At 41.5% G+C, this 13,071-nt stretch overlaps 1 protein-coding gene across 5 annotated transcripts in view; it reads right to left on the bottom strand.

Annotated features, from left to right (window-relative positions):
- LOC120018464 (NEDD4-binding protein 2-like 2) overlaps window positions 1-13,071 on the bottom strand; it is a 36,678-nt gene that overhangs the window by 8,554 nt on the left and 15,053 nt on the right. For all 5 annotated transcript variants that reach the window (XR_005472228.1, XR_005472227.1, XR_005472226.1 and 2 more), the window contains one exon: window positions 6,097-6,223. The gene's annotated coding sequence lies outside the window, so the exon portion shown is untranslated. The remainder of the gene's footprint in view (window positions 1-6,096; window positions 6,224-13,071) is intronic.

Below are 13,071 nucleotides of genomic sequence, written 5' to 3'. Positions count from 1 at the left end.
ATATACTACCCACCACTGCGACCTGTACGCTCTCGTTGGCTGGCCCTCACTTCATACTCGTCGCCAAACCCACTGGATCCAGGTCATCTACAAGTCTTTGCTAGGTAAAGCCCCGCCTTATCTCAGTTCACTGGTCACCATAGCAGCACCCACCCGTAACACGCGCTCCAGCAGGTATATTTCACTGATCACCCCCAAAGTCAATTCCTCCGTTGCCCCCCTTTCCTTCCAGTTCTTTGCTGCCAATGATTGGAACGAACTGCAAAAATCGCTGAAGCTGGAGACTCTTATCTCCCTCACAAACTTCAAGCACCAGCTGTCAGAGCAGCTCACAGATCATTGCACATGTACATAGTCCATCCAACTACCTCATCCCCATACTGTATTTATTTATTTTGCTCCTTTGCACCCCAGTACTCTACTTGCACATTCATCTTCTGCACATCTATCACTCCAGTGTTTAATTGCTATATCGTAATTACCTTGCCACTATGGCTTATTTATTGCCTTACCTCCCTTATATTACCTCATTTGCACACACTGTATATATACTTATTTTTCTACTGTATTATTGACTGAATGTTTGCTTATTCCATGTGTAACTCTGTGTTGTTGTATGTGTCGAACTGCTTTGCTTTATCTTGGCCAGGTCGCAGTTGTAAATGAGAACTTGTTCTCAACTAGCCTACCTGGTTAAATAAAGGTGAAATAAAAATAAAAAATAAATAAAAAAGAGCATTAGTGAGGTTGGGCACTGATGTTGGCCGATAAGGCCTGGCTCGCAGTCGGCGGTCCAATTCATCCCAAGGTGTTTGATGGGGTTGAGGTCAACTGTTGCCACAAAGTTGGAAGCATAGAATCGTATAGAATGTCATTGTATGCTGTAGCGTTAAGACTTCACTGGAACTAAGGGGCCTAGCCCAAACCATGAAAAACAGCCCCAGACCATTATTCTTCCTCCACCAAACTTTACAGTTGGCACTATGCATTGGGGCAGGTAGCGTTCTCCTGGCATCCGTCAAACCCAGATTCATGGGAGATTTCATGGCGGTATGCTCGACTTTACGTGTGTGGCTGAAATAGCCGAATCCACTCATTTGAAGGGGTGTCCACATCTTTTTGTATATATAGTGTATCATACAGTGGACGCCTATGGACCTATGCATGCAATGCCCTGACGCATTTAGTGCTCAAATCTCCGACAGCTGAACAGTGAGGTGGACAATTATTGTTTTAGGAAAGTAAAACCCATAGGCTATAAAGTTTTGCATATGCTACACATTGAAACACAAGGAATAGTGTATTGTTTTTGTAATTTGTTAAAGGAAGTTTAACAAATTAGGGGTGGATCAGCTTAATATTGCGGAAAGATTGTTGCTTCCATCAATTCCATCATTTCCAATTTCCCATATCTTTTTTTGGTAAATCTACACACACACATTTTTTTTTTTAGAATATTATTCCCCGCAAACCCTACCACCCTTCCCCCAATTGGAGTAAACTAATAAACAATAACACTTAGGCTTCTACCTTCAGTTTATACATATTATACACATTTTACAGACACAATCTTTTTTACAATAGTTATATTTAGTTTGATATTAGTCCTTCCTTTATTTCTGATGTCCATCCAGTTTGATTTCTATTTGTAACTGTGCTATTTAAAAAAAATCTGAACCTATATACATTTTACAGACCCCATGTTTTACATTAGTTACCTTGTTATTAGTTCCACCCTTCAGCTCCATTCAACCCCTCCCATCTATCTCTTAACACCATCCATTTGGATTTCTATTTGCCATATATTTTTCAACTGTACTGTGATGTTTCACAAAAGTATTGAACCTTTCTATTCTCAAACATTCTACACATTGTAAATTAAAGAAACATTTTTGCTTAAATAATTATTATATTATTGATTTATTAACTATTGCTTTTCATATCACCCAGTATTGCTATCTGCAGCGTTACTTCTAGGCAAATGTTGCAATTCTTCAGCCATTCCTGGACCTGTGACCAAAAACAAGCTACATATGGACAGTACCAAAATAAATGAGCTAATGACTGCCTCCTCACAGCAAAGCTGGGAAGATTGTATCCACCATATATATACAGTGGGGAGAACAAGTATTTGATACACTGCCGATTTTGCAGGTTTTCCTACTTACAAAGCATGTAGAAGTCTGTAATTTTTATCATAGGTAAACTTCAACTGTGAGAGACGGAATCTAAAACAAAAATCCAGAAAATCACATTGTATGATTTTTAAGTAATTCATTTGCATTTTATTGCATGACATAAGTATTTGATACATCAGAAAAGCAATTACAGAGATCATACATTTCCTGTAGTTCTTGACCAGGTTTGCACACACTGCAGCAGGGATTTTGGCCCACTCCTCCATACAGACCTTCTCCAGATCCTTCAGGTTTCGGGGCTGTCGCTGGGCAATATGGACTTTCAGCTCCCTCCAAAGACTCTCTATTGGGTTCAGGTCTGGAGACTGGCTAGGCCACTCCAGGACCTTGAGATGCTTCTTACGGAGCCACTCCTTAGTCGCCCTGGCTGTGTGTTTCGGTTCGTTGTCATGCTGGAAGACCCAGCCACGACCCATCTTCAGTGCTCTTACTGAGAGAAGGAGGTTGTTGGCCAAGATCTCTCGATACATGGCCCCATCCATCCTCCCCTCAATACGGTGCAGTCATCCTGTCCCCTTTGCAGAAAAGCATCCCCAAAGAATGATGTTTCCACCTCCATGCTTCACGGCTGGGATGATGTTCTTGGGGTTGTACTCATCCTTCCTCCTCCAAACACGGCGAGTGGAGTTTAGACCAAAAAGCTCTATTTTTGTCTCATCAGACCACATGACCTTCTCCCATTCCTCCTCTGGATCATCCAGATGGTCATTGGCAAACTTCAGACGGGCCTGGACATGCGCTGGCTTGAGCAGGGGGACCTTGCGTGCGCTGCAGGATTTTAATCCATGACGGCGTAGTGTGTTACTAATGCTTTTCTTTGAGACTGTGGTCCCAGCTCTCTTCAGGTCATTGACCAGGTCCTGCCGTGTAGTTCTGGGCTGATCCCTCACCTTCCTAATGATCATCGATGCCCCACGAGGTGAGATCTTGCATGGAGCCCCAGACCGAGGGTGATTGACCGTCATCTTGAACTTCTTCCATTTTCTAATAATTGCGCCAACAGTTGTTGCCTTCTTACCAAGCTGCTTGCCTATTGTCCTGTAGCCCATCCCAGCCTTGTGCAGGTCTACAATTTTATCCCTGATGTCCTTACACAGCTCTCTGGTCTTGGCCATTGTGGAGAGGTTGGAGTCTGTTTGTTTGATTGAGTGTGTGGACAGGTGTCTTTTATACAGGTAACGAGTTCAAACAGGTGCAGTTAATACAGGTAATGAGTGGAGAACAGGAGGGCTTCTTAAAGAAAAACTAACAGGTCTGTGAGAGCCGGAATTCTTACTGGTTGGTAGGTGATCAAATACTTATGTCATGCAATAAAATGCAAATTAATTACTTACTAATCATACAATGTGATTTTCTGGATTTTTGTTTTAGATTCCGTCTCTCACAGTTGAAGTGTACCTATGATAAAAATTACAGACCTCTACATGCTTTATAAGTAGGAAAACCTGCAAAATCAGCAGTGTATCAAATACTTGTTCTCCCCACTGTATATAGGAGTGGTTAAAACAAAGACTGTTTTTAAGGACATGTAAATGTGGCTCATTTGGCCAATATCCCTTGTTTATTTATGGAGCTGGCTGCGTCGGTGGACGCCCAAATGCAGGGGTGTCAAACTCATTCCATGTACAGCCTAGTGTCTGGAGGTTTTTGGTGTTTCCTTACAATTAAGCGCTAGACAACCAGGTGTGGGGAGTTTCTTACTAATTAGTGACCTTAATTCCTCAATCACGTACAAGGGAGGAGCGAAAACCTGCAGACACTCTGTGAAATGAGTTTGACACGTGTGCCCTAATGGGTTAAGCACCCAATGCATATGAATGGCCAGTACATTTCTTAAATGTCCGATAAATGTGTATCTTTCTGGTGACTGGTCCGGCGTCAAAGTTTCCTTATGGAACCCTGAAAATATACATGTGAATATCCAACTCTTCAAAACATCACGTTGCCATATTATATTTGGATGTATAAAATAAGATGAATATTCTAATTAAATAAAGGTTTGCACTTTAACTGTGAAAACTGAGTAAAAAATAAATAAAAACAGGAGATAGACCAGTGATCAACAATCACTCCCCAGACACCCCTGTTCTGATAACTGTATTTTTAGGATAACAGCATTCTGTTCACTGATGGTGCACACCCGCCATGTGTTTGATCATACAGTGCATTCAGAGAGTATTCAGGCCCCTCGACTTTTCCACATTTTATTTACGACACAGCCTTTTTCTGAAATTGATTAAAATATTTTTTCCCCTCATCAATCTACACACAATATCCCATAATGACAAAGCGACAACAGGTTTTTTGACATTTTTTAAAATGTTTTTTTTTTACAGAAATACCTTATTTACATAAGATTCAGACCCTTTGATATGAGACTCGAAATTGAGCTCCGGTGCGTTCTGTTTCCATTGATCATCCTTGAGATGTTTCTACAACTTGATTGGAGTCCCCCTGTGGAAAGGCACACACCTGTCTACATAAAAGGTCCCACAGTTGACAGTGCATATCAAAGCAAAAACCAAGCCATGAAGTTTAAGGAATTGTCCGTAGAGCTCCTAGACAGGATTGGGTCGAGGCACAGATCTGGGGAAGGGTACCAAAACATTTCTGCAGGTTTAAAAGGTCCTCAAAGAGCACACTGGCTTCGATCATTCTTAAATGGAAGAAGTTTGGAACCACCAACTCTTCCTAGAGCTGGCCGCCCGGCCAAACTGAGCAATCGGGGGAGAAGGGCCTTGGTCAGGGAGGTGACCAAGAACCCGATGGTCACTCTGACAGAGCGCCAGAGTTCCTCTGTGGAGATGGGAGAACCTTCCAGAAGGACAACCATCTCTGCAGCACTCCACCAATCAGGCATTTATGATAGAGTGGTCTGATGAAACCAAGATTGAACTCTTTTGCCTGAATGCCAAGCATCACGTCTGGAGGAAACCTTGCACCATCCCTACGGTGAAGCATGGTGGTGGCAGCACCATGCTGTGGGGATGTTTTTCAGCGGCATGGACTGGGAGACCAGTCAGGATCGAGGGAAAGATGAACGGAGCAAAGTACAGAGAGATCCTTGATGAAAACCTGCTCCAGAGCTCTCAGGACCTCAGACTGACAACGACCCTAAGCACACAGCCAAGACAACGCAGGAATGGCTTCGGGACAAGTCTCTGAATGTCCTTGAGTGGCCCAGCCAGAGCCCGGACTTGAACCCAATCAAACATCTCTGGAGAGACCTGAAAATAGCTGTGCAGCGATGCTCCCCATCCAACCTGACAGAGCTTGAGAGGATCTGCAGAGAAGAATGCGAGAAACTCCCCAAATACAGGTGTGCCAAGCTTGTAGTGTCATACCCAAAAAGACTTGAGGCTGTAATCGCTGCTAAACGTGCTTCAACAAAGTAAAGGGTCTGAATACTTATGTAAAATGTGATATTTCCGGGTTTGTTTTGTAAATACATTTGCAAAAATGTCAAAAAAAATCTGTATGGGGTATTGTGTGTAGATTGATGAGAAAAAAAATTGAAACCATTTAAGAATATAAAAAAATGTGGAAAAGGGGGTCTGCAATGTATTTTCCTTCCTGGCTGGCAAATGTATAGCCCATTAGGGGTAAACATTTAGGTTGTTTCAGGTGGGTCTTCTTTTGCATATTAACATCAATAATAACACAAATACTAACAACAACACTCTTCACTGAGCTGGTTGGTCTCCCTCTCAGTCAGCTCTTCCTTTTACCAACTCTTTCATTGCAGAGGATACTGAATCTATGGCATCATAGGCAAACTCTAGACAGAGAATGAATCAATCTCCTCATATTTACCCTGTATTCCCAGTTATTTTGACCTGATGATTTGACAAATGAGGTACCATGTAGATTGTGTATTCCCCATAGTTTCTCCACTCACCTTGAGCCTGCGGACCAACTCCTCCAAGGAGATCTTGTCCGAGATCTCCTTCACCCCGGGCGAATAGGTGATCTTGTCATCTGTGGCCCGACCCTTTGAGTGAGCCATGCTCTCCATTGGCTGCTAGCTGGAATATAACCACACAAAACATATATGGACACATCACTGGATGAGTGTTTTGAAATATTCAACCTCAAACTGGCGACGTGGGCATCTAATACATGATTAAATGACTAATATCTTGTACTTCCTGCAGAGCATGACCCTTTTTGGTGAACCAGCCACAGTCTCTGGTGTATTCAAAAATATATACCTATGTTTTTTTACCCTGCTTCCTGTCAAAAAGAAATAGGCTACACAAGTTAAATAGTTGTATAGCCTGATTAAGAGTTTCCAAACATGTTGAGTATGACAACACCTGGCTTTATTAGCGAGTTACTTTGCCAACAGTATGCCTGAGTGTTGAAAATAAAAAGAGATAAGAAATACCCAAGCAGAGAGTAGTAGGCTGCTGTCTAAAGCACTGTATTAATGACAGCAGCAACTGTCTGCTGCTGGTGACCATCATGTGATAAGAACTGAACCACTTCTGTATAGAAACAGTATAGCAACACACCAAAGCTGGTTCCCAGGGGGGGAGAAAGGTCATTTGTCTACCAATACACAAGGCCAGCCAGGAATTGTTTGAACATGAATGCAATTATAACAAGCCTGTTAAAGGTCTTTCAGATTTGTGGTACATCAGTCGACTCAGAGATCACAATAAATGTTATCTTTGGCAATATCCATACGGTAGAAAATTAGACATGGACCCTAACTCCAATTTGCTACACTGGTGTCAATGTAGCCTAGTGGTTAGAGCATTGGGCCTGTAACCAAAGGATTTCTGGTTCTAATACCTGAGCTGACAAGGTGTAAAAGCTGTCGACGTGCCCTTGAGCAAGGCACTCAACTCTAATTTGCTCCAGGGGCAGCATACTACTATGGCTGACCCTGTAAAACAACACATTTCACTGCACCCATCTGCTGTAAGTGACAGGTTCACCCGCCAGTTGCTTCACAACAAATCTCAGAATGTCCTTCAGTGGCCCGGCCTCTGCAAAGCCACTCCGGACTTGAACCTGATCGAACATCTCTGGAGAGACCTGAAAATAGCTGTGCAGCGACGCTCTCCATCCAACCTGACAGAGCTTAAGAGGATCAGCAGAGACAAAGGGGAGAAACTCCCCAAAAACAGGTGAGACAAAAATAAAAATATGCACTGAGCTTGTCTGATGCTTTAAGCGCAATGTTTGATGAAACAATTAAGACACACAAATGACTAGAGGGAGTTTGACCGCAATTTATTTGATTGTGTCGGGCCAGGTTCAGACTTTCTGCACTGTGTTAAAAAAATGACAGCAAGTGACTGTGTGACTTGCACATATTGTCTCTTTCTCCTCCCTGCTGCAACAACCACCACAGAACATTAGTGTTTCTCCTGCTGTCCGTGTTGCTGAAGCTGCAACATAATTACAGCCATTTCTGACTGAAAAGTTGTTACCGAAATCTCTAATTTGTTTAGGAAAAACATTCCCTAAACAACTGCTCTCTTTACGTGACACGTACGCATTAGAGGTCGACCGATTAATCGGAATGGCCGATTAATTAGGGCCGATTTCAAGTTTTCATAACAATAGGAAATCTGTATTTTTGGACACCGATTTGGCCGTTTTTTTTTACACCTTTATTTAACTAGGCAAGTCAGTTAAGAACACATTCTTATTTTCAATGACGGCCTAGGAACGGTGGGTTAACTGCCTTGTTCAGGGGCAGAATGACAGATTTTTACCTTGTCAGTTTGGGGATTTGTTTTTGAAACCTTCCGATTACTAGTCCAACGCTCTAACCACCTGCCTTACATTGCACTCCACGAGGAGCCTGCGTGGCAGGCTGACTACCTGTTATGCGAGGGCAGCAAGAAGCCAAGGTAAGTTGCTAGCTAGCATTAAACTTATCTTATAAAAAGCAATCAATCTTAACATAATCACTAGTTAACTACACATGGTTGATGATATTACTAGTTTATCTAGCGTGTCCTGCGTTGCATATAATCGATGCGGTGCCTGTTAATTTCTCAATGAATCACAGCCTACTTCGCCAAACGGGTGATGATTTAGCACTGTCGTTGCACCTAACCATAAACATCAATGCCTTTCTTTAAAATCAATACACAAGTATATATTTTTAAACCTGCATATTTAGTTAGTATTGCCTGCTAACGTGAATTTCTTATAATTAGGGAAATTGTGTCACTTCTTTTGTGTTCCGTGAAAGCAGTCAGGGTATATGCAGCAGTTTGGGCCGCCTGGCTCGTTGCAAACTGTGTGAAGTCCATTTATTCCTAACAAAGACCGTAATTAATTTGCCAAAATTGTACAATGTAACAGCAATATTTTGACTTAGGGATGCCACCCGTTAGATAAAATACGGAACGGTTCCGTATTTCACTGAAAGAATAAAAGTTTTGTTTTCGAAATTATAGTTTCCGGATTCTACCATATTAATGATCAAAGGCTCGTATTCATGTGTGTTATTATGTTATAATTAAGTCTATGATTTGATATTTGATAGAGCAGTCTGACTGAGCGATGGTAGGCAGCAGCAGGCTTGTAAGCATTCATTCAAACAGCACTTTTGTGCGTTTGCCAGCGGCTCTTCGCAATGCTTCAAGCATTGAGCTGTTTATGACTTCAAGCCTATCAACTCCCGAGATTAGGCTGGTGTAACCGATGGGAAATGGCTAGCTAGTTAGCGGGTGCGCGCTAATAGCGTTTCAATCGGTGACGTCACTCGCTCTGAGACTTGGATTAGTTGTTCCCCTTGCTCTGCAAGGGCCGCGGATTTTGTGGAGCGATGGGTAACGATGCTTCGAGGGTGGCTGTTGTCTGTGTTCCTGGTTTGAGCCCAGGTAGGGGCAAGGAGAGGGACGGAAGCTATACTGTTACACTGGCAATACTAAAGTGCCTATAAGAACATCCAATAGTCAAAGGTATATGAAATACAAATGGTATAGAGAGAAATAGTCCTATAATTCCTATAATAACTACAACCTAAAACTTCTTACCTGGGAATATTGAAGACTCATGTTAAAAGGAACCACCAGCTTCCATATGTTCTCATGTTCTGAGCAAGGAACTTAAACGTTAGTTTTCTTACATGGCACATATTGCACTTTTACTTTCTTCTCCAACACTTTGTTTTTGCATTATTTAAACCAAATTGAACATGTTTCATTATTTATTTGAGGCTAAATTGATTTTATTGATGTATTATATTAAGTTAAAATAAGTGTTCATTCAGTATTGTTGTAATTGTCATTATTACAAATAAATAAATTTAAAAAATCATCCGATTAATCGGTATCGGCTTTTTTGGTCCTCCAATAATCGGTATCGGTGTTGAAAAATCCTATTCGGTCGACCTCTAGTACGCATCGCATGAACGTAACCAATAGGGCCTGACCTATAACATATCATAATCACATCAATGACAGCAAAATGGATGCAGAGCACGTGACAAATACACTTGAAATGGGGGAATGTTTACTGGTTGCTCAGGAGGTAAAGGGGAAGTCAGATATGTGGAATAAATGTGACTAGTTGTGGAAAATACTGGAGATCAAGAAAAAGGTTATGCATATTATGTGTGATAAACAGGTGCTGTTAGATTACAGTACATTTTTTTCTGACCGTTTGGAACAATGTAAACACTAAATAAATTATAAGCTTACCAGAGACTCTGTTGTAACATTTTTGCAATTTCCCGAAATGGATCGGTTTATTTATTGTTTAAGCTAATTATTCAAGGTTCGCTATGTTATTTTATTTTAAAAGTAAAATGCTTGATTGCATTTCAAATCATGAATGACTTTGCTGTGTGATGACATGAATGAATGATTGATACAGTAGCGTATATAACTACTGAAATATAGACCTAAGTAAGTTACGGTATTAAGACTAAATAGGTATACAGCTCGATGGTGGTTATATAGGACTGGTATACTATGCATACTAATGACAATGACATTACTTATCATTATAATGATGATCATAATAATAAATGATAACAATAAGGAGATGAAGAAGCAGGAGGGTTATTATTATTATGAATATTATTTTTCTGACAATTTGGAAGTGTAAACACTAGATGTTGGAACAATGTTGTGGGGACTTTCTTCCATTCAGCCACATGATCATTAGTGAGGTCAGGCACTGACGTTGGGTGATTAGGCTTTGCTCGCAGTCAGCGTTCCAATTCATCCCAAAGGTGTTTGATGGGGATGAGGTCAGGACTCTGTGCAGGCCAGTCAAGTTCTACCACACAAATCTCGACAAACAATTTCTGTATGGACCTCGCTTTGTGCACGGCGGCATTGTCATGCTGAAACAGGAAAGGGCCTTTCCTAAACTGTTACCACAAAGTTGGAAGCACAGAATCGTCTAGAATGTCATTGTATGCTGTAGCGTTAAGATTTCCCTTCACAGCAGTTTGGGGAAGGCCCTTTCCTTTACCAGCATGACAATGCCCCCGTGCACAAAGCAAGGTCCATAAATAAATGGTTTGTCAAGATCGGTGTTGAAGAACTTGACTGGCCTGCCCAGAGTCCTGACCTCAACACCATCGACCACCTTTGGGAAGAATTGGAACGCCGACTGCAAGCCAGGCTTAATCGCCCAACATCAGTGCCCGACCTCACTAATGCTCGTGGCTGAATGGAAGCAAGTCCCTGCAGCAATGTTTCAACATCTAGTGGAAAGCCTTCCCAGAAGAGTGGGGGGACCAACTCCATATTAATGCTCATGATTTTGGAATGAGATATTTGACGAGCAGATGTCTACATACATTTGGTGATGTAGTGTATATACACTACCATTCAAAAGCTAGGGGTCACTTATAAATGTCCTTGTTCTTGAAAAAAAGCGACTTTTTTGGCCATTAAAATAACATCAAATTGATCAGAAATACAGTGTAGACATTGTTAATGTTGTAAATGACTATTGCAGCTGGAAACGGATGATTTTTCATGGAATATCTACATAGGCACCGATTATCAGCAACCATCACTCCTGTGTTCCAATGGCACGTTGTGTTAGCTAATCCAAGTTTATAATTTTAAAAATGCTAATTGATCATTAGAAAACCCTTTTTGCAATCATGTTAGCACAGCTGAAAACTGTTGTCCTGTTTTTAAAGAAGCAATAAAACTGGCCTTCTTTAGACTAGTTGAGTATCTGGCGCATCAGATTTGTGGGTTCGATTACAGGCTCAAAATGGCCAGAAACAAAGACCTTTCTTCTGAAACTCGTCAGTCTCTTCTTGTTCTGAGAAATGAAGGCTATTCCACGCGAGAAATTTCCAAGAAACTGAAAATCTCATACAACGCTGTGTACTACTCCCTTCACAGAACAGCGCAAACTAGCTCTAACCAGAATAGAAAGATGAGTGGGAGGCCCCGGTGCACAACTGAGCAAGAGGACAAGTACATTAGAGTGTCTAGTTTGAGAAACAGACATCTCACAAGTCCTCAACTGGCAGCTTCATTAAATAGTACCCGCAAAACACCAGTCTCAACGTCAACAGTGAAGAGGTGACTCCGGGATGCTGGCCTTCTACCCAGAGTTGCAAAGAAAAAGCCATATCTCAGACTGGCCAATAAAAATAAAAGATTAAGATGGGCAAAAGAGCACAGACATTGGACAGAGGAACAAAAATATAAATGCAACAATTTCAAAGGTTTTACTGAGTTACAGTTCATAGAAGGAAATCAGTCAATTTAAATAAATAAATTATGCCCTAATCTATGGATTTCACATGTCTGGGCAGGGGCGCAGCCATGGGTAGGCTTGGGAGAGCATATGCCCACCCACATGGGAGCCAGGTCCACCCAATCAGAATGATTCCCCCCCCACAAAAATGATGTATTACTGACAGAAATACTCCTCCCCCTTCTCTGGTGTGGTTACACGTGGCCTGCGGTTGTGAGGCCGGTTGGATGTATCGCCAAATTCTCTAAAACGACATTACAGGTGGCTTATGGTAGAGAAATGAACATTAAAATCTATGGCAACAGCTCTGTTGCACATTCCTGCAGTCAGCACGCCAACTGCACGCTCCCTGAAAACTTGAGATATCTGTGGCATTGTGTTGTGACAAAACTGCACATTTTAGTGTCCTTTTATTGTCTCAAGCACTAGGTGCACCTGTGTAATGATCATGCTGTTTAATCAGCTTCTTGTAATGACACGCCTGTCAGGTGGATGGATTGTCTTGTCAAAGGAGGAATGCTCACTCAGATGGATGTAAACAAATTTCTGCACAAAATTTGAGAGAAATAATGGGATCTTTTATTTCAGCTCATGAAACATGGGATCAACACCTTACATGTTGTGTTTATATTGTTGTTCAGTATAGCTCAACATTTTTAGTATTTACTCAGAGAATTTAGCATGATTAGAGTGAATAGAATGTCATTACGACCATGGTCAAAAAGTGGTCACTGCTCCGTGGGCAGAATGGCGCCAACTTCGAACGTCAACTGACAAACTAGCTTGTGGCTGCAGGTTCGTGTGTGATAACATGGGCTTTTCTAGATGAAATCCGCAAATTAACAGACTGAATTTCAATATCTACCCTCACAGAGAAAATTTGTCCTGTTTTTATTGTGAATTTCTGAGTCTTCTCCTTTAAAATTGCCAAAGAAACATCCCCTCTCAACATTGATAAACAGGGTTAGAGGATGTAGAGATGAAAATGACATGGGTGTCAAGATGATTTTGATTGGTCCAAAGCGCGGAAATGCCTCAATGTTACCACCTCCCAACGCCGAAATGTCGAAGAGATGCATCCAAGAGCTGCTCGGTCTAAACTAGCAACGGTCACAACAAACTAACGTTCTTACAGTGATGGAAAAAGTACCCAATTGTCATACTTGTG

This window comes from Salvelinus namaycush, chromosome 23 (genome assembly GCF_016432855.1).
Source record: "Salvelinus namaycush isolate Seneca chromosome 23, SaNama_1.0, whole genome shotgun sequence".
NCBI lineage: Eukaryota > Metazoa > Chordata > Actinopteri > Salmoniformes > Salmonidae > Salvelinus > Salvelinus namaycush.
This window is presented reverse-complemented; position numbering and strand designations above follow the sequence as displayed.